Here is a 22,542-nt window from a genome sequence, read left to right as displayed (position 1 = left end):
GAACATCCTAATATCACACAATCCTGTGAAGAAGAATATCTTCTTTTTCAGTGGTGGTTCTCTACTGTTGTTTGCTTCCCTTCTTTCAACAGCTTCTTTATTCAGTGTTAAACATGACAGACAATAGGAGGGGCACATTTTGCCTGAGCATTCATCAGCCCGTTTCCTTCAGCGAGAGGAAAAGCAAGGCAAAGAAGAAGAAACAGCATCCCATTTTTGCCTAAGCACACAGATGATAGGTAGGCTTTAGAAACTTAAATTTTTACAGCTTCCAACAAGAAGGAGACTTGTTTTTGCAACAGCGACGCTGGGTTTTAGATCGCTTTCCCTAAACTGGAGATTTACCCTCTAGGATATCTAAAATCTGCTAAAGTGGCAACTGAGAGTCTGGAGAGGGCTGAGTACAGATCAGTTAAGAGGAATCTCCCGCCTTTAGTCATAAAAAGACAGTGTTAATGTGCAGGGCAGGGACTGTCCTTTGTTCTGTGCTTGTACTCTGCCTAGCACAGGGTGGTTTTAGCTCCTCAACACAAGGGTTTAAAGACAGAAAAAAAATTCCAGTCATCAATAAACAAGAGATACTGAAGCAGATAAATAAGGGACTGGAACTATTTGTTAAATAAGCACGACAAAGGCTACCAGACTTAGCATCTACAGGACTTTCCATATGCTACAAAATAAGTATGAGGGGCCAGGATTAAAATGTGAACAATTGAGAAACCTTCATGGGAATTCAAGACCAACCTCGATGTATTCTGGGGGAGAGAACAGTTCTGCAGTTCAGTTGCATCTCTCAAGGAACACTTAAAAACTCCATGAAAGGGAAATCAAGTTAATCAAATTTAAACCAGCTGATAAATATTCTTTGGATTACTCTTTTCCCAGCAAAAGAGTAAAAAGGGATGATGCCAGTAACCTATTATCAATGTTAAAAACTTGAGCCTAAGAAACAGCAAAAGAGGAGTTTACTATGCCCAAATAAGCTAAGCATAAACCTTGCATCTCATTCCTGGTTGGGACCATTTTTCAAATTAAACCTTCCAGTAAACTTTGAGAAATCCTCGATGACTGTAACAAGGTATACACAGTGCTGTAGATGGGAAAAAATTATCTTCTAACCTGCATTAATATTTTCTCTCCTGTCAGTATAACCACAGACAACTCTAGGAGTCACGCAAACACATACTTAAGCCTGAGTATCTCCAGGAAATTGTTTCATAATGATAAATGAACAAAAGTCATGCAGAATAAAGTGTCATTCCAGCATGAGTCGGTTTTCCACATTACAGAATTAATTTGGGAAGCATGCTGTAATGCCAAATTTGATCCATGCAAGCAAATCTCACAAGTTTGGGCCAACATCTGGCTTCTTATCTGAACTTTCCAAGCTGCTTCTCAGTTATACAAAACCAGCTTGGATATTTTATGAGAACAAGCTCTCTCTCAAATTTTCCAATACTTTCTATCTTCAGGGATGCCAGAATTACCACAAGAATGTCTTTTTCCTGGCACTCTGAATTGAACCGATTCAGACCTCACTGATAGGATACACTACAGGATTATTTATACTGGGAACGATGCTTTATTTAGGAGTAGAGGTTTTGCTACACCAAACCAACCCAGTGATTTGTTAAGTCCGATAACCTGCTGACAGCGGCCTTTGCCTAGTCCTCCAGAGCAAAAATTAAAATAAATTAAAAAACCCCCAACAAATCAAGAAAAAATAAAAACCACACCACAAAACACAGCAAAACAAGCAAAACCATGACCACAGAGTCCTGGTAACCACCAGTGGAGCAGCCAGGAGTGAATCTCAAGACTCTCTGTACGTACTTTAGAGAGTAACTGATCCTATAAACCCAAGTGATCCCTATGAACTACTGCAGACAACAGCGGGTATTCCTCCTCCAGCAACAACTGGATGGGAAGTTAATTTACTTGTTGGAATCAGTGAAAACTGCCAAATTCAACCAGTCCGCTGGTATTTCTCTAGATCAGGATATGAGTAGCTAATCAAAGGAAAAAGAAGTGGCCCTCCACTCTTCCTGGAGAGAACCGTAACAGAACATTTTACAGAAAGAAAAATTAATATAGCGGTGAAAGGGAAACCAGCAGTACTGGCTGACAGAGGGGCTGGATGAGCACATCCAAGTTGGGTTAATGCACCTTCTGGAAGAATGCTTAACTTGCCTCATCTTTCTGATTTCCTTTGCAATCAAGGCAACACAAGTTCATAGTTTATTTTCTTCTGACTTTCCACTTCAAATGGACAACGCAGGAAGCAAAAACCTGGTACCAAGTCAGCAGATGAGGAGATTTTACGACTCAAGTTACACTCAATTAAAGGAGAGTCATCCCTAAGCCAGCACTGCAACTGTTTGTCAGTGTTTTTCCTGCCTGACCTCCAATAAACCATTCACACTGAAGACAAACTGTCTCAAATTTTTAACGCAGCCTCTATAAATCAGGATAAAAATATTCTTCCCTATCTAGCAACAACACACCATCTCTGAGCACTTATAACTCCACCTGTTCTGCAGTAGGAACATGTCTAATTTATATAAACTCTGGTTTATTCTAGGATACAAGAAATCCAGTGGAGGATAGACTGTATGTTAAGACACCAAAGCACACGGGAGAGGTACGTTATCATATGATTGTACATCACAGTACTGAGTGAATAATCTGATTTTTCATGAACTGACCCACTGTGTGTACCTGAAGACACACCCGGAACACTATCCCCAATACACAGTACACCATAGAACTAATGAAGTTCAAAACTGCAACCTCTGTATATTCTTGGAACCACATTCTACAAAAAAATACCTTAATCCTGAAGAAACTGATTAAATCCAAGCAAACATAAGACCTTGGACTGAAGAACTGCTGGAGCTGATCCAAAGCAGCAGCCTCTCCCCCGACCGTGGCGCGTTTTGGATCAGGGCCCTGGGCCCTTCGAAGCAGTTTGTGCATCACCTACAACTCCAGCAGAGCTACGCAGCCCTCGGAACCTGCTCTTGGCATTTCTGCAAGTACACCAGGGTGCATCTATCGCAGGACTCAGCGAGCGGAGAGGTAACTGCTGTCCAAGAATATATTTTTTTTTTCTTTCTCTGATAACGGCTGGAATTTAAAAGCAGGAAAACACCCCAAGCCTGTTGCTTTCTAGCTTTTCTTCAAGAGGAGGATTCAACACGGGTCCAAGGACACAGATTAACAGTCAGTGTAAACCAAGCAATGTTTCTAGCCAAGCTGCTGCGCTCGCCACAGGAAAGTGTCTTCCATCACCTCCCTCCTCCCATCCTTCCTCACTGCCTGGTCAGAAAGGCACACGAGATGCTGCAGCGTCTGTTTTACAGTGTGTCAGCTGCCAGCAAGGTAAGTGTTCATGTATTTCTTGGAACACAGGCTAAAAAGATGGAATAAGATCTACTCATTCACACAGTCCATCTCCCTCCTCACAGGCATCTAATCCAAGCTCCAGAGAACACCGCTGTCCCCTCCTGCAGACCAGAGGGGAGCTGAGAAGCCAACTCCCAGCAGAGGAGTTGTCCTGCTTAACTACAGAGCCTTGCTCCTAAAACCCCACCCCAATCCCCAGGCACGGGTCAGCCAGGGGAGATGTGACCCTGAACTGCCAGCCCTGCAGAACACTTTCCAGGGCTCTCTCGGAGCTTTACAAAACCCCAACCAACAAGGCTACCAGCATTTTTCACAGAAGATTATTTAGGTTTGTTCCATCAAGAAGCTTTTCTTGATGTTCAAGTTACCTTCTCTTTTGCAGCCTGCTGAGTCTAGTTGCACCCTCTTGCAAAGGCCGAGTGATTATCTCTTTGAGTACTCACACCTGAAATTGTTGGTATCTTTGCTTCTTAACCTATCTCTAGTAAGTGTTTTTACTCATTCCTCAGAAATCAGCCCCCTCGCTCTCCTAATCAGCTCTTTCCCTTCCCTCTCAAGCTTTCCAAGGGCAGGTGTCCTGTGGTTAAGCCAGGGAGCCAGACATAAAGCCCGTTACTCCTCCGTTCATCACCGGGGTGTTGGGGACAGCTGAGCTGCCTTGTGCTCCTGCCTCACTGCAGCAGCCGTGGCCCTTGATTTGTTTCAGCCCCGTGACTTTGTGGGTGCTCCTTCACACACATTAACCTATCGTCCATTTTATTTTCCTGTTTCCATCCCTCAGCCTCCTCAGATTGTTCTGCACCCTCGGCCTGTCTGAAGATGGACAGTTCATTGCCAGTAACTGCAGACACCCAAGAGGGAAAAACCCACCCAGCTCTTCTGATGCCTTTCACGTTCCTTCCCCGGTTGTCATCATCCTGACTTCTACATCACGCCACCACGGAGCATAAATACATTTAATTCTTGTACGGGAGATGCATCACCAAGTTCCCCAGAAGAGCAGCTGCTTCGCCTGCTCGCACACGCAGCACTGAGGGGACCTCCCTGGTCAAGACACCCAATATCTTTCAGATCAAAACTGCGCCCCGAACTACCCCTCAGCCCCCCCAGCAGATTGAATTTCAGCCTGAGCGACACAAAGGAGTATATTGTGGCTAGCTGATGGGCAGGAAGGGACTTGGGGTTTACAGTTCCTGTGAGTCTTCCAGCAGTCACAGCGTAATGTGACAGAAAGTAAACATCTTTCAAGAGAAAACAGCTCAGAATACAATTGATGCCCCATTTTTTTCCTGCACCTGTCTTTGTTTCAGAGCCACAATCGTTACAAGAAACAATCTCCAAGTCGATTGTCCGAGCAAGGGAATGCCCAGCACCTTTCTGTAGCGTTTTCCCAGTTAGCTGTCAGGTTTCGTTTAGCATTCTGCACCGGCCCTACGGTTTGGCTCGCCGGGAAATTTTAAATGCAAATGTATTTGCGGGGTGGCATGAGAGAACAATATCAGAATTTTACCTCACACCACAGCTCCTCGCTTGGCTTCATTCGACTCCCTTTTCCTCCCTCCCATATATACAGATTTTGCAGCTACTAAAAAAAAAAAAAAAGACTTAAACAAGAAAATTTTGTACCTATTCTTTTTTCCGACTGAAAGACTTTCCCTGGCCCTTCTGCTTAAACAGACCTAAACCAGAGTTGAAATGATGCTTTAAAATCGCCTACGACTCCACTCGAGACGCAGAGCAGGCAAGCAATTTCTTTAATAGCAGGGAATAACAGCACTTAATTCACATCATCCCCACACCATATTTTCCATCTTTCAAGGGCTAGATATGCACTAGCTAATTAGTCACTGTTTTCTCCACACCCCAAACTCGCCAGCCTTACCCTAAGAAACCGAGGGGAAAGCAAACGTCACGGAGAGGACATGCTTCTGGACGAGTATTTGTCATTTTCTTCTCTTCTTTGTGCTCAGTGTCAACGAGTCCCAGGCCACAGATGTAGGCAGATAATTACCAGCTCTCATAATTCAACAGCTCCTTGAGAGGCTGTGGCCAGGGCTGTCGGAGAGGCAAATTCTTCACTGACCTTAATACGAAGGCATTTCTCTAGCAGCGATGCTGAAACACTTCAAACACTGTTAAATAATCAGAAACAGACCTGATCGTTTTCTATCTGGTGCAAGGATGCTCTTGCCCACGTGTGGGACCAACCACTCGTGCAGATCGAGGCACGACCTGAATACAGCTCAGCAGTCTGCGCTGAGCTACACGAGACCAGAAGTTCTAGAAATCACAGCGCAATTATTACGCAGTAAAAAAAGCTCCCATTTTCCCTTTAAAGATCAGCTTTTTGGTTTGCATTAGTGGTTGGTTTATTAGCACACACACATACAAGAGTGATACTTTAAAGGAAAATGAAGAAGTAGGCCAGAAGGTCAGTGGATACAAATGGTCAGAGCCTCCAGCTCTGGACCAGTCTACCTTCTTGCAGTTAATATCCATTACAATATTTAACTCTATTGTTGAAACAGGAAATACTATTTTTAGCCATTACCTATTATTTTTGCTCAAAGATTAAGTGCCACTTCCAGTTCTATTACCCATTTTGCATTTTATCTTGTGTATTTATGGAGCTGTTCATTAATCCCGCTGGCTTTTACATTAGCAAAAAAAATTTACTGGCTTTCTTTATTGTGGCTACATTTTACAACTATAATTCTATCTGTCATAAAAATTAAAAGGACATGCCTCTAGAATGGAAATAGGGGGAGGTACGTCTGTAACCCAAGGCTCAGACTTTCTGCACTGCTCCAGGCTTCATTTTCTTAAGTGCTGAAGACTCAGAATTTGATTTATACAGATACATTTCCCTCAAGGTCCCCCAAAGAGCTATGGATACAAAAGTTTGTGAACTGAAAAGAAAGACACAAAAAGCTAGCCATTTACTCTAGAGCCTAAGCACAAGCCTAAGTGCGTTCAAAATCTGGCTCTGTCTTAGGTGAGGAGTACTTCTGTTTTGCAGTGCCTTTCTTATTGTGTATCCACTGTGTCTTAATTCCATATTCCTTCCAGAGTCTTCCCCTAATTGGGTTATTGATGAGAAAAAGAAAGATGGAGCATTAAGTCATGTGATCAACGGTGTATCCCTGTCATTACCTGCTTAGTCCCCTATCAACAGCCCACCACAGAGAAACTCGAGTTATATTCAGGATTCACCTGACTCCCAGAAGTAAGTTTTAGATGCACTGTGCTTTGGTCCTGGGAGAAGTTAGGAACAAAGAGCAGTTTTGCGAGGCAGCACCACAGCTCTACATCCAACCACGCACGAGATGCCAAGCACGTCCATTATCCTATCACTGGCCTACACTGAACTACTTCTTTTATTCCAATCATAAGAAAGCTGCCTAACTATTGCCTCACAGTCTTTGTTTTCCTAAAAGCTAACAGGCATGTCAGACAGGAGAAAAGCACCTCTTTTAAACGAAGCATCAAAATTTAGCTTTAGACCTATGTTTCCGTTATTAATCAACATGCTGGTAAACACAAAAGCTGATTGTTTCCTCTAATTTAAAATTAAATGCTTAAAAGTACGCTGGCTGGAAGCGATGAACACCAGAAAAGCTAAATCATTTCCTCGATCCTTTTTCTAAGGCTGCCTCTCATGTTGCTTCTACAATATTAAAACGCTGGCGTAGAGCCAACTTAATGTATTCTTGAGGAAAACGAAGACACCGGACCCTCACCAACGATCCCTTACGAGCTGCCAAAATTAACAGCGACTGCACACACGCACACAAATTAAAATGGACAAGCCCACCTTCTGCAAAAGCCATCAGAGATTGTACACATCTGGGTAGAAACGTGCAAAATCATTCTGCAAAAAAAATATCTTACTCATGCACGCAGATCTTACTTGCGTGAATAGGGCTCAGAGCAGTCAACCCCCAGGAATCCCGTTTGGAGTCAACTCCAGTTACCTGGCAGAGCTATTTCAGACTGTAAGAAAAAAAAAAATAAAAAGGGGGATGAGTGTCCGCACCAACACTGATTTAATATTCACGTAATGTGCAAAAACTGCGAGCCAGAGGTCTGCGATGAACCGAAATCGGCTAAACGGCCCCGGGGGCCGCCTTCGCCCGCACTTCCTAGGGATGAACAAAGCCGGGAGCCCCCCTCAGACCCCGGGGCCGCCCCCCCCGCAGCCCCCCCCTTCCCACGGGAGACCCCAGCCCTGCCACCGCCCCCCCGGCGGCAGGAGGGTCCCGGGAGCCACCCCCCAGCAGACCCCCGTGTCCGCCGGGGGTGGGACGACGACACTGGGACTGAGCCGCTTTACCACCCCCGCCTCCCAAATTTTCCGGGGCGAACCCCCCCGGGCTGGGCAGAGCCCCGCCGGCGGCCGCTCCCCCAGACCCCGACCGCTCCCCCCAACTCACCGTGCGCGGCGGGAAGGAGCCGCAGGCCCGGCCCGGAGGGTGGGGATGGGGATGGGGATGAAGAGGAGGAGGAGGAGGATGGGGTGGGGTGTCCGGCGGCCCCGCAGCGGGGAGGGAGCGGGGCCGGGGCCGGTGCTGCCGCCCGGGGCAGCGTCGCGGTGCACAATGCGCGGCCGCGGGAGCCGCGCCGGCGGGGCGGGGCGGGGCGGGGCCAGGGAGGAAAACGAGACCTCAAAGCCCCCAAATCCCCCCCGAGCCGCCGGAGCAGCCCTCGGCACCCCCTTCCCTCTGCGGTGGGCGGGCAGGGTCCGGGTCCGCCTCCGCCTGGCAGGGGGCGGCGGGCGCTTGAGGGGTGGCTCAGCGCGGAGCCGCTTCGCGCAGCCCCCGCGTTGTTGCGCGGAAAAAGCGCGGAGCAGAAGCCCGGCCGATGGGCCCCTCTCTGCCCCGGCGAGCTGCGGGCGGGGAGGAGAAGGGAGGAACAGCCCGCAGGCGGCAAATCCAACCTCTCATCCCGGCGAGGAAGGGGCAGGAGCACAAAGGAGCCCTCCGCAGGTTCCCAGCCAAGTGGCGTTTCTCGCCGATGCTCGGGGACCGGGAACGTCCCACCATGGGCCAGCGGCACAAGGACCCGCGGGCCCGGGCCAGGGTTTCACTGAAATCCCTCGCGGGTCCGGCTGGAGGCTGCTCGGTGGCCGGGTGTCTGTCAGAACATATGGTTTCGCCCGCTCCGGAGTTGGTCGTTTTGGGTTTGAAGCGCGTCCTGCGGGATTCAAAGCAAAGGAAGTTTGACACAAACCGAGGTCACCGCCAGTTTCAGCCACATCACATCGTAGCTGGGCTGGGGTCGCGGGCAGGCACCAGCTTTGGTTTCTGTCCTGCCCAGGGAACGGCGGTGCCGAGAGACGGACTCCAACCGTGGCTGTGTTGGGGTGTCAGGGCCACAAGAGCAGGTCACAGCACCGTCAGCTTCAGAATACGGGGCCTGATCTCAGCAGGGGCTGCTCGTGCTTCGCTTTCTTCCCATCTCAGCGGAAGCTGGACGTCAGAGACTTGCTATATTGATTTAATCCAGTTTGTGTTCAGACTAATGAATGGTAATGCCAGGTGAAGGAATAGCATAGAGGAGAAGGCAGGATCACACAAAGGAGTCCTCCTCCCTCACCACGGTCAGGGCACACTGCTACACTTTAAAAGCAATCAATAAACTACTGCCTGTTTCTTGACTGCAAAGACAACAGCAGCAGTGCACGAGTTGTAACTGGGTGTTTATACCTGCAGAATTCATCAGGTCTTTTGCAATTAAACGGTGAAACAATCAAATTTAAGACTAGTCCAAGAGTCATGTAACCTATAAGACTCTACTGCACAGTGGGAAGCTGTGATTCCTCGTCAGCTGAACTGACCCAGAAATCTGGGGAAGACAACTTTGCCCTCCTGAACTTTTGGTGGAAGAATGAACAGAACATCCCTGATCGGCCTCGTCCCTGAATGCAAAAAAAGAGTTAATCTGAGGATCAGGGACCAGTTTCTTCCCCAAATCTGGCATTTTTTCAAACAGTAGGTCTCCAGGACAAACTAAAGTCCTTGGAAGAGACATTTTCATCACTACCTGTTTTCTTTTAAGTTGTCTCCTTTTTAGAAAGTCTAAACTGAACGATTAAAACACAATTCATTAACATGCAAAGGAACCTGAGCTGGGTCTTTGATCCATAAGTGTTACAGAATGACTATTAAATGATGCTGCTTTGGTAGGAACTGCTATCTGAATTTGTCATCAGAAGCCTCAAATACATTAATTTGTTTACTTAGAGCGAAAACGTACAGCCTACATTCTCTCCAGAAGCTTTCCGAGAGCTTTGCTTTGAAAACTACATACTCCCTCATAAGCATAAAAACAAGAGAATCAGTATTTATAATTGATTTTAACGATGACTATGAGGGTCACAGCTACAGCAAATGAGCGACCTCTGCACCCTTCCCCAGCCCAGCTGATTTCCATCAAAAACTGCACATGCACAACCCCCATTCTGTTAGGGAGCTTTATGGGAGCACTCTCATTTTGCAGTATTATTTTGTGATTACTCTAGATAGGTAAATACCACCCTGATACGGTATCTTGGTGTGAGAAATATTTAGTTATGCTTTTTTTCACAACAGGAAAAAAACCCAAAAGGTTTCAAATTAATTTCCATGCCACAGATGACGTGACGTCAGAATACACTCAAATCCTTTGCTAACAGCCAAATACATCCATTTGCTTCAGAAAAAAAACAAACAACCAAACAAAGAACACTAGCAACAACTTACTATTAAGCTCTGGTCTGTATACTTACAGTTTTCACTAGTGTAGGTGCAAGAGATGATGGGCAGAGTTTAGCTGCACTGGTACCAGTTCCAGCGTGGAGAGAGCAACAGTTCAGAGAAAGTGTCAGCTGTTTTTCCTGCTCCACATCAGTTCAACGCAAGGGCATCAAGGAGCAGACCAGGAGTGTTAGAACTGCCGTCAGCCCAGGTGCCCAGGCCAGCAAAACAGGCTGATGTAGAGTTATCTGTACACAGGCACCAACTGTTAGGTTTTTTTCCCCTGTCTTAAAGGACACAGCCAGAGGGAAAGCAAGTCCTCTTCAGTACCTGTATAAACCCAGAACTAATTGACCAAACCAAGCCCTGGAAGGCAGCAGAAGCCAAATCAACAGGTGGCTCAGCCCCATTCTTTGTGTTTCTGTTCCTCCCTCCCCAGGGCCAATTTAGATTCCTGTCCAAAAGGTACTTCCAGCAAACAGGAGGTGCGTGGAGCCGCCGGCTGGGCTGGCAGTGCAGGAGGAGCCCCTCGCTGCTCTTCCCCTCCTCGCCACGGTGGCTTTGCTGCAGGCCACGTGCCAGAGCTGGCAGGGCACGCCTGCACTGCAAAAGCCTCCTCTGCCTTCCACCTCACTTGGTTTTCCTGCACTGGGCGACCGACGGGAGCAGCAGCACCACACAAACAGGCTGAGATGCAGTTTGAGCCAGCGGCACCTTTTCACTTAGATCACCAGGTGCATGAGCTCCGCGGGTCGGTTCCTTCCCGCAGGTGGTGTCACCGAGGAGACTTCATCCCAGGGCAAAAATCAGCTGGAATAAGTGGAAGGAGCAGGGCCAGCCCCATCAGCAACATTAACCACCAGGGGTGCGACAAGCAGCGGGCGCAGCCGGCAGAACCCGCGCTGCCAAGCTCCGGGAGAAACGCCGTCATCCACGCCGCGCTGGGCACTCCAGTGCTGCTGAAGAGACAGGAGAGATTGGCAAAATTCATTTTAAACCAGCGTTTCCTGGTGCCTAGATATGCTGAGGCAGCACGGGTTTTTGATGTCTCAGCTATGGCAGCAGAAAGAACACGCAGGGCTTTTGGAAATGTAGGGCATTAGCAGCGCTTTTTTTTTTGTGTGCCCTCAGCAGTTCACACTTATCAGAACAAGGGCAAACCTCTCGCCTCCTGAAGTAGAAGCTGCACAATAAAGTTGTGGATGGAAGGAAATTCGCACTAGAACAAGCACAGGAAACCACAGAGCTGCAGAAAGGATGAGTTAATGGAAAAAGGTTGATGTCCTGATAGTGGGTAAAGGCTGTGGAAAACTACCAGCTCACACAGCCGTAGCATGCCCACTCCGGGCAACTTCATTCCACAGATATTACTGGAGGCAGAAGTTTCCCTCCATCTGCAAGAACAATACCTCACCAACCAGTCGTTTTTCTAAACAATGAAGTAAGAGCACAGAGAAAGCTCAGTTTTCACAAGCTGGTTAAAATTAACACGAGGCCGGATTTACTCTAATGCGTGCAGTGACGGGGTTTGCGTGCACACCCGTTCGACGTGTCTCTGCTGTTGCAACTCCTCAAATTACACAAGGGATTGGTGTCAGAGCTCCTGAGGACAGGAAGCTCAGGGGAAGTGAGGATGAGCCATAATCACAAAATTTTAACCAGGGAAGTACTAGTACAAACGTACAGTCGCAGCTAGTGGTAGCGGAAACCTACCTAGAGATGATTAAATGACTTTTCTCGGCTATGGGACGGCTGGGATACGGACCTCTGACCTCTGATTCCTAACGGAGCCATTGGGCTTTGGCTTCCTTCAGAGCTTAAGTGGCTCAGAAGTGGGATGCTTGTCTCAGCCTTCTTCCCACACCCCTTCTCTAGCCGCAAAGTAATTACCACCTATTTCACTTCGCATGGGAAGCCTTTTCTTTATTGTTTCTTGGCTAGGGAAATTGTTCACTGTAGATGTCTTTTTCATCTGAAAAGGAGAGATCTTCCCTGATTAAGGATGCCCTCAGGCAACCGTGTCTTACTTTTTTTTTTTTTTTTTTATGAGCTTGTTGGGTTTTGCTATCAGCCTTAGATAAAGCAACTATTTAGGAATGGAGTGGAATCCAACTTACAACATAAGGGATAATAATTTGTTTTTCTGTAGTGCCTTTTATCCAAGAACACCAAATGCTTTGCTAACATTGATTAATTAGCTCTCTCAAAGCATCCAGTTGAGACACTGTGTCCTGGTTTTGGCTGGGATAGAGTTAATTTTCTTTCTAGTTGCTGGTATAGTGGTGTGCTTTTGATTTAGGATGAGAATAACATTGATAACACACTGATTTTCTTCAGTTGTTGCTAAGTGATGTTTATAGTAAGTCAAGGACTTTCCAGCTCCTCATGCTGCCCTGCCAGCGAGCAGGCTGGGGGGACACATTATGCTGGGAGGGGGCACAGCCGGGACGGCTGATCCCAACTGGCCAAAGGATATTCCAGACCATATGACATCTTGACCAGTATATAAACTGGGCAGAAAGCTGGCCAGGGACCACTGCTCAGAAACAGGTTGGGCATTGGCCAGCAAATGGTGAGCAACTGCACTGTGCATCGCTTGTTTTCTATATTCTAATTCTGTTACTATTTTCATTACTTTTATTTTTTCCTTTTCTGTCCTATTAAACTGTCTTTATCTCAACCTGTAAGTTTTACTTTTCTTTCCCCCCGATATCCTCCCCCATCCCACTGGGTGGGGGGAGTGAGCGAGCAGCTGTGTGGTGCTTAGTTGCCAGCTGGGGTTAAACTACGACACATTGATAGCTATTTTGCAAAATAGCTGCAATAGGTAAAACATCAAAATACGTGTAAGTATACTTACCCCAAAATAGATGTAAAAGCAGGTATGAGTTGCTGAAGGGCACGGAGCAAACCAGCGACACACCACTGATATGCATCTTAGATGTCCTGTACCCCATCTCATGTGGCTCCTCAGTGGTCCAGGAACTTTCCAATCTCAAGATATTTCCAAGTGCTCTGGTCAGCAGTAGCTGGCTGCCACCAGAGATTCAGCATAAACAAACAGGTTTGAACGTTAGAACTGTTTTTTTATTTTGGAGTTGTTTTGGCCAACATTGGAGGATCTGCAAAATAAACCAGATGTTTCAAGTTGACAGTCAGCACCTAAGGAAAAGGAGCTGCAGTTCAGCTGACATTTCAAAACCTGGCATCTCTGATGATGCAATTCAGTGCAATGTCAGCCCCGAGCACAGTTACTGGTAGCAGTACTGCAGCACTCTGCAGAGATGCTGACTGGGATCTCGGCTCTTTTTGCACTCAGCCTTGCTTAAACACATGCTTGGGCGAAGTCTGGCAGGAACCCACAGTCCCAAACCCACCATCCCACATACGAGATGGCTGTGAACCACCGAAGGGAGAGAGACACTATCCTTCCTCCTGTTTATATCTTATCTTGTAGACTAGCCAGGATTGGGTAGCTTTTAAATGAAGCTTTCATTAGGAAAAGAGTCTCAAATCCAGACTGAAACTTTCTGATCCAAACCAGTGAGGCTGCCCTGAGAATACATGATGCACCTGAGGACTGAAAACACTTTTCCAGGGTGCCAGGGACCCACGTTCCTGCTTTGATTCAGTGTTGAATTTGCAGGCGGGTCTCCCACAGCTTCTGTAGGAGCAAAACTACAACTGTGACTTCAGCTGCTTGAGGGAGGACCTGTATCTGTCTTGTCTCTGGAACTGCTCAATCTTGTGTGAATCGCTAGCTATGAACTGGGCAAAGAAACAGGCTCTTGATGTTCCTGTTGGGCATCAGGAACTGCACAGCGATGACACGAATCACGGGAGTACCCCCATCCCATGAATCCCAGAATCATCCAGGTTGGAAAAGCCCTTGCAGCTCCTCCAGTCCAACCATGACCCTCCCCCTGACCGTTCCCAACTCCCCCAGATCCCTCAGCGCTGGGTCGACCAAAGCACAAGATTCACCAGCAGAAGGCACCTATCAAGCTGCTGCTGCCCTCTCAGCCTATTCCCACCCCTTTTGGCAAGGGCTGCGGGAGGCTCACCCTCCCTTACCGGGTAACGGGACTGCAGACACCGCGCTCCCCTCCCTCCCTCCCTCCGTTTCTCAGACCTCCATCTTGCTCCACAGGGGTCCAGATGCTCCTGCCTCTCGCTGCTGGGCGGGGACTGGGACTCTTCCAGCCACACGAAGTAGCCGATGACTTCCTCAAAGTGCTAAGAGCAGCGGCTAACAAAAAACAAACAAACAAGATATAATATTTTTAATCTTGAAAAGTGCTGCAGGAAGTAAAACCTGTTTCTGCCCTGCTCTGCTGCAGGGAATGATGCGGGTGGTTTCTTGCTGTCATGCTCTTGCCCTTCTGGATCAGTAACTTACTCTGGTCCAGGGAACTAGATTATAGGACTTCTCTGGCCACCCTTTCTAAGATTTTAGGTGATGAATAAATTGGGACTACTGTTTATTTCACCACTGGATCAAATTCAGCTATTCCTTCCATGACTGTGACGCACATTTGCCTTGCTACTAAGCAGTGGCCACACTCCATGCCCGTGCTGGCTGCATTTCCCTGCTTGCAAAAGTGGTTCTTCCACCTGATAATATCATTAAAGGTTTGTTAAGTGCTAAGGGTCTTTGTCAGAGAAGAGATGGTACATAATCAACACGATTAAATCTCCCAAACAATGACACACTCAGAGGCAAGTGTGGAATGACAGATACTTTAAGGAAAAATGTTTGGCTAAAAGAACCCACATGTATTATTTACAGTGATTTCAAGTACTTACAGAAATACTTTCATTTTAATATTTTTCACTTTATGTTTTCTGACGTCTTTTTTAAAGACTTTATTACAGTGTTGAGGCTTTTCCTTAAGAGAGTCTGTTTTCTTTTTTAAGTACTGTTTTGAATACCCTGAAGATCAAACTCACAGCAGTCCTGTATAACAGATTTTAAATATTAATAGCAGCACACTAGTAATGCTGTAGGGAATAATATCTTCTTTAAAATCCATATACCAAAGTGACTAATAAATAACATTACAAATGTGATGCTAGACTAAAAGTAATAAAATTACAATTCATATGTATTTGCACTCTTAGACCCATTGTTGTAACAGTTTTTTCAAAAACATTACCATAAAAAGATCTGAAATTCCTGTAAGACTCCAACAGCATATCCTATCTGTCTTTGCACAGCCACTGCTGCTTCCAATTAAAAAAAAAAGTTTCACCTCCAAGTGTACCCAGATACATTGCTTGCACGATGACTGCCTGCCCAGGACTGTTTAGACCCACTCCATCTCATTTATACCTTGCCTAACGTTTGTTTGCAGCAGCACCCGTAGCTGACCTTTCTCCAACAGCAATGACAAATGAACTCAAATCGTAATTTATATGTGGGTTAGGAGTTTCTTGAGTTTAAGTTGCTGGCCTCTACCGGGTACGTAAGGCTTGGAGGCAGCGCTACAGACACCTTGATACAGCTCATATGGGGGGAGAGGAGCAATAAACGTAGTCTGGGAAAATGCCAGCTCTTCATGAGCATTCTCTCTTTTGGGGAATAGCTGAAGACATTGGGAGTTGTACAAACCGGAATGTCAGGAGGTAGTTTGCTACTCAGTCAAGATTCAAAGTCTGCAAGTGTTGTATTTTCAAAAAGTCAAGTGGCACATCCGCGTGGTTAGGCAGATACACAGGGATCTACGCTCCCCCTTAAGGAACAGCTTTTCTATCACGTGCGACTCTGCTCCCTGGTCAAACGCCACAGCATTTCAGAGAACCGCTTTGTGGAAGAGAAATATCCTTGATCATGGAGCAATGTGCAGTCATCAAGGGGTTTTTGTCTTTTACGTTTCCTAGAACTGTCTCTCCAAGTTATCCACAAGAAAAACGTTTATCAGTACAGAGAGATGAACAACCTATGCAAATCACTGGAAGAAAGGCTCGTGTGCCACTACAACAGTAAACACTGCCGATGTAATTCAGTTCCTCTGGAGAAGGCCTTTGCTCCCATCCAGCCATTATCAGGCAGCCAAAACATACACAGGCACAAGAATCCTTTCTGCTTTCATCTAAACTAGGGTTTTCAATCTCCTTTTAGCTGTGCAACTGTAAAGCCTTCCAAGTGACTCCACAGCCTCCTACGTGCCAAATGTAAGCCCGCTTGCCAGCAGGATGGCTTTTTTATTTGTACCTTTGGGTGGACCCCTTAAAATTAAAGGCACTCAGCAGCCCACAGGGGAAAAAAAATAAAAAGTGAAAGGCACGGATTTAAAAGGCTGCCCCTCAGGAGCACTTGGAAGCTCACTGCGTGGAACATGCAAAAAACCAAGGTAGAAAAGCACACTAAGGGCAAGAGTCACAGAGGAATGAGGTGGGTGGAAGCAGTAATAGGGTATTTGCTGGCTCCCAACTGCTCCGAGAGTGGAAATCCTCTGTGGACTCTTCAGGAATATGTTGTCCCTGCCGCTGGAGGAACATTACCTATCATTCACACAAAAGCAAGGTGTGTTCTAAAGAATGGTTAAAGCTTTTTTTCCCTGCACCAGAGATGTTATCTATGCCACGTGCTGCAGTTTCTGCTCTAATAAATACCTTTGTTTAATGAGTAATATGTAGGGGAAGATTCCATGATGTAAAAGACTGGTTAGACCAGCTACAAACCCACCGAAGAGTTTCAGAGTGATATTGTATAACATTTTTCAAGTTCATCTGTGCACTGATGTGTGGTGGGGTTTGGCTGTTGTTTGTTTGGTTTTTTTTTTCCTGTGGGAGGTACCTATTTTCCTTTTACTGTGCTTCTGTCTCACATGGACAGTATGGACCTAATATACACCAGCATGTTAGTGAGTACTGGGCAGGCAAGAACTTCTCCACAAGAAATTTTCCTCTGCCTTAGCACCAGCCTTAAGCTTTGGCAAAGTCTAAACTCAGAGAGGGGGACGGAGCACCAGAGCTCTGCTGACACCTGAAGCAGCAGTGGAGGGTGTGCTTCTGCATTGCTCAGGGCAGGTTCGGTCCACAGAGATCTGTGGAGACGGGAGGGGAGAGCAGAGCTACGGAACCTTTGGAGAGGCTGATCATTCACTCCTGCCTCACAGGGCTGGATTTGCTGGCAAGTGTCTGAGGGAGGCAATATGGGTAACAAAACCACCTGGTTTACCTGGGGCAGCACAACTGCAGGACACCTGATCTGCCAAAGTCAAAGAAAAGCTTCTTTTTCCTCTTCAGAACAGCCTCAACCCAGAGCGAGACTGCCCGGTCGATTTGCATAACACAGTCACACAATGCAAGACAGCTCCTGCCCCAAGGGGTGCCAGCTGAACAGAGACAGGCAGGAAAAAAAAAAAAAAAAAAAGCCACACAAGGAAGCATTATTCTTCCCATCACACACTTCATCGGACCAGTAGTCCAGGGCCCTGGCAGTGCCCTCTAATCCCCAGGACAGAGGAAAGCATAACCACCTACCCCAAAGCGTTGCAAAACTTAAAGATCCATTTTGGGGAGGCTGTTTCTCAGTATTAGACATGTACAATACCCTGATGAAGGAGAGAACTGAAGCATCTACCGCTTTGCAAAGGTGAAGTACCTCCACCCAGGAAAAGGCAGCCCAACCACACACCTGAGGGAGATCTGCAGAGACCCTACAAGCACAGAGGATGGAAAAGCTCCTTACCTTCATGGTGATCTAGGGATTCAGCCTCAGGATTTTCTGTTAAGTCTGGTAACATGAGAACAAAGTGTCATTTCCTACGATGATGATTCAATCCAAATCAGGTCAGGGTACTAACTCATTTTATGAAAACCACCAGACTGCGTGATGGGGTACCAGACTAGCCCAAGCTCCAACAGGAATCTGTCAAGACCTTTTTTTTCACAGGGATCTCCTCAAAGACAGTCTAGAAGGCACTCAAATTTAGAAAGCCAGTCTTTAGTAGACCAAAAGCCCAGCTTGTTGACTTTTTAGCTCAGAAGATACCTACTGGTTTACCTGGTCATTTGGCAAGACAGGCTTATCAACAAATCTCACCCTGCCCACTGTATCCTAGAAAGCCAGGCCATTGCTCTCAAGATGTATCTTGGAGGTTTTTAGTGGGCTGCAACTGTCTACAGTCCCCTCAGTTCTAAGAAGTTTTCTTACATCAGCACAGAGGTTGTGGCCTGCTCACTGCTTCTCTCAGCACTCTCACTTCCTCGCTGTGCTGCAAATCCCTGCCTTGCCAAGGCCCTGCTGCTGCTTCCTCCGATCCCCCTGTAATCCTGGGGCAGAGCCAATCCCCCCACCTTGGGCAGATTCAATCCCTCCCTAAGGGAAGGAGCATCCCTTCTCCTTCCAGAGGCCTTTTCACCCAGCTACTCTCTTTTCACAGGGAGTCAATCTACAAAGCAAGAACAAGCAAAACAGACACTGTCTGTCACGGGGAGCCCTCTCTGCTCGTCAGCAGATGGCAGTTAATATTTGTCACTCTCCCAACTGTGCTAGGCAATCCGGTGACACGACTTGACTTCCCAGCCCTTGCGTGTGGTAGTGACACAGGTGCGAAGTCCTGCTCACAGGAACTCCCTTTCCAGCCTCATTAGTACACACAGGCAGTGAGGGCTCAGCCATCAAGTCTACAGGGCAGAAACAACTGATATACTGCAGATGAAGATAAAAAGAGAAAACGTCATCAGATCCTCCCACAAGCTAGACTTTGTAAATCTGAAGAGGAACTTTCAGCATGCAAAACTTTGAAAGAAGACATTTCTAAAGAAAGCCACTTGCTCTGACAGTATTTTGGGGGTGGTGGGTGTGAGATTCACAGTGTTGAGACACTGAATTTGTCAAAAGATTGGGAAGATGCTTTAGCCAAGAAGCCCCAACAAATAACTGTTGGGAACAGACTCCTTGTCAGATCTGATTGAAGCTATCAGAGGAGTCAACGTTAAAATGGTATCGCCACATCTGCTGCCAGTAAGTGTGCTGGGAGAGTGATATAAAACTAAAACACATGAATTTAAAAGTAAAGGAACACAAGACTTACTCTATTATTTTCTGCCATGCTGGTCATCAGAGAAGGCTGCAGAATCAAACACCAGCACAATCCTCATTTTTTTCAGGAGGTTGCATAAATGTGTGGTCAATCATTGCCTGTGTTACACATGCCAAAATAATTGTCAGCAAAAGCCTGAGGACTGAAGGAGTGAAGAACAGGCTCTTCCTTGTTCTGCCAACAGTTCAAGGTTTCAGTACTTCAGAGCCTATTTTTTCCAAAAAGGACTTTTTTTAACCTTCGCCGTACACGTGCACAATGAAGTAATTCCCAGCCAGGCAGCCACATCTTTCCCAACTCTTAACTACTCCATGGAGATCTCTGGAGCACCACCACAGCTGCAGTGTGTAGAACCTGTTCCACGTGCACACACACTGTGTTGTCTCACATTGAAACAGAGACTGACCAGAGCAGTGAAAAATTCTCTGGTCTGAGAAAGGCACCCCTGTCCAGCAGCAAACCCTCTTCATAAACAGTTCCCATTGCCCGAGGGAAGAGGTTCTCGCTCAGCCCCAGCAGTGAGACTTTTACAAGGTGCCCTTGAATGAGCAGCAAGACACAAGAACTTGTTATTATTAACAAGAAAGCATGGACTGCCCCCCTGACTCTTGGGTGCCCTTCTAGGCTCTTTCTGTACTTCATGGGGAGAGAGCGTTATACCCGTGCTGTCAACCAGGCGAGGCCAGCAAAATCTGGAGAGAGCCACCCAAAGCAGCCAGGCTGAAGGTGCCCAGTCCCCTCAGACAGTGTTTGGTGACAAACAGCCACTGCAGGATAAAGGCTGTGGGTTCTTACACACACTCTTCACACCACAGTACCACCCACCCCCCATGCAGTGGGTTCTCAAGAGTTATTTCTCCTGTGCTAGCACGTTATTAATGTAGGCAATAAACTCCCCGTCCTGACAACACGCCGTGACCCTCTGCCTGCCTCTGTGCCCATTTCATCCATCCTGCCTCCCGTGGGTGTGCAGCTTCCCAGTGGGAGGGCTTGTGGTGGTACTTACATCTTGAGAATGCATGTAACTGTCTGCAAGCCCCGAGCAAAAAACCCCAGTGAGTAAATGAAAACCATCCATGCCAACAATCGGGCACACCCGAAACTCAGGGCTTTTGTGAGTTCCACCCATCTTGCTCCTCTGGCATTTTTGAGTTGAGAAAGCTTCAGAAAAAAAACCCTCAGCGGCGCACAAATCTCACTGCAGAAAATTATTCCTTGCTCAGCAAAAAAGCAAAGGAAAGCGAGTAAAACAATGTGAACGATTTATATCATTCCACTTAAACAGCTTTTCAAAGGGCGGTGTGTGGGCATGCCACAATTATTCATTTTTAAGCTGTATCTCACTACTGTTCTGAAGTGGATTCTGCAAACGGGCTGGCTGAGGCACTGCGGGGCTGAACCCGCTGGCCCCCAGCGTCCTCCCCAGCCCTGGCTCGCTGGGAGCCTCTCTAAGATTAAACTCAGAACATCTCCACATTATATCCTGCACATCGTTTCCACAACAAAAGTAATCACTGTCTTATAGATGGTGTTACAGCTGAAACAACGAGCTGTGGGCACTTTGTGTGCAGTAGTGCTGGCCCCAGCTCTCACAACATCCACATTTGGTTTGTGGTTTGTTTTGTGTTTTTTTTTTTTTTTTTTTTATCAGGTAGCCATGAGACGTGGGGCTACAAGGTGCAGCTTGTACTTTCAGAACTTCTTCAACCTACCGTACACCTACAACAGGGACAGCACTGTGGAAGAACTAAAGACCATGGCCTTGAAAAGACCTTTTTCTTCATCTTACCATATATGTGATGAATCACACAGGTAAAGCCTGGGCCCAGAGGGCTCAGTTCTCAGTGAAACCAACCATGGGGAATATACACACCCTTCTGAGCCCCTTTTCATTTCTGGAACAACGTTTAATAGCCCCAGCATAAACAAAAGTTTTCTCTTTTCCTGAACTGCTTGGGCAGTAGGTCACGACCTGTGTTATGTGATGGGTGCTGAATATTTAGTTTTCTTACATACAGTCTTGGCTATCGCTCATGGGGGTCTCTGCTCGATAGCCTAGTCCTTCTGTAAGCACCCTCTAATGAGCCCCTCTGCTCACACAGTGCAGTTTTCAAATGTACATGAAAGAGCTGATCAGAATCTTATATTTTTGCTTGAGCCTTAACTGATGTTTTCCTTAATTAGAGCATTCTTTCATTTTTGAATTTTTTTTTTTTTCCAAATGTCAAAGCTGGTTGCTTCAAAGGATCATTTCAATCACCCCTGCAGGAAGAGAGAAAATTGCTCAGAAAGATTAAAGAGAGGATGAGAGAGGGAGGTGCAGACAGATAGACAGAGTGCAGAACAAGATATCTAACGAAAGCCTGATCCTACTCCCACTACAGTGAATCTGCAGAGAAAGTGGAGAGATCAAATATAATTTCTGCATCTAAGACACATTCATGACAATATACCAGAATAGTAAATGCGACTTTTGTGACATTCATGAGATATATTCTGGATGAAGCTCCTTCAACAAGGAAGATCACAGCAATTCTGAGCTCCAGGTATATTGCTGATACATGTTCCAGCTCAGAAGAGCTCCAGAAAAGCCAATTTTAATTGTGCATTCTCAATTCCTTTCTTCTTTCCCCAGCAATTTAACTTAAATGGGATAGGCCTTAAATCACAATGCCTTTTTTTCCCCAAATACACACCACATAATGTGTTAAAGCTTTGCCACAGAAATGTATTATTTGACATATTTCTGAAATATCTTCATGCTCTGCAGTCACTTCAGTGTGTTTCTGTTTTAGGTCATACTGACAGAGAAAGGTGTAAATGTAGAAGAATTGAGAAGAATGAAGTTTAGCTGTATCATTATGCACATATCAAAATACCAATCTTCCTTCAGCCTAGGCTAGAGCGAAGAAGCATCTATATATTTTAACAACCAAAGCCGAGGACCTGATGCTTCAGTCTGTAAATACAGAGCAGCTGACTCTGCATGGAAATAAGAATATCTCCACACAGCACTGCACCACGCCATGCAGATGTATCCAGAAGGGAAAATTCACACCAGCTTCTTCAGGCATTTAGCTTAAGCTCCTTTCGTATTTGGAGTAAGAGCTGCCTATGGAGCTAGTGAATAACAGAGGCTACATTTCCCGGTGGGGGAAGGGATGATTCAAAGCACTGAGGTTTAATGCCAAAAGCAGCTGATTTGATTAGCCTTTCCAAAAAACATTCAGTTAAAGTTCTGTGAAGGACTAGGATCTTTTAAGACACTAAATAGCCACAGACAGCTCCTAGCTCTTGGAGGAAGAACCTACCTGCTTTGAAAAACTTTCTTAGAAAAGAAGACTTAGAAA

General features: G+C 46.4%; 1 protein-coding gene across 5 annotated transcripts in view; it reads right to left on the bottom strand.

Moving 5' to 3' along the window:
* Positions 1-8,020, bottom strand: part of LOC141958827 (proline-rich protein 5-like) — a 213,013-nt gene extending 204,993 nt beyond the window's left edge. The window contains exons 1-4 of one of the 5 annotated variants that reach the window (XM_074901753.1): positions 7,839-8,020; positions 7,297-7,398; positions 5,288-5,537; positions 4,916-4,990 (exon numbers count right to left, since the gene is read on the bottom strand). The gene's annotated coding sequence lies outside the window, so the exon portion shown is untranslated. The remainder of the gene's footprint in view (positions 1-4,915; positions 4,991-5,287; positions 5,538-7,296; positions 7,399-7,838) is intronic. The other 4 variants (XM_074901751.1, XM_074901754.1, XM_074901755.1 and 1 more) reach the window with 4 other exon arrangements.
* Positions 8,021-22,542: the final 14,522 nt, after the last annotated feature.

Source organism: Athene noctua, chromosome 3 (genome assembly GCF_965140245.1).
Source record: "Athene noctua chromosome 3, bAthNoc1.hap1.1, whole genome shotgun sequence".
Classification (NCBI taxonomy): Eukaryota; Metazoa; Chordata; class Aves; order Strigiformes; family Strigidae; genus Athene; species Athene noctua.
The sequence above is the reverse complement of the archived record's forward strand: the minus strand, read 5'-3'. Positions and strand labels throughout refer to the sequence as shown.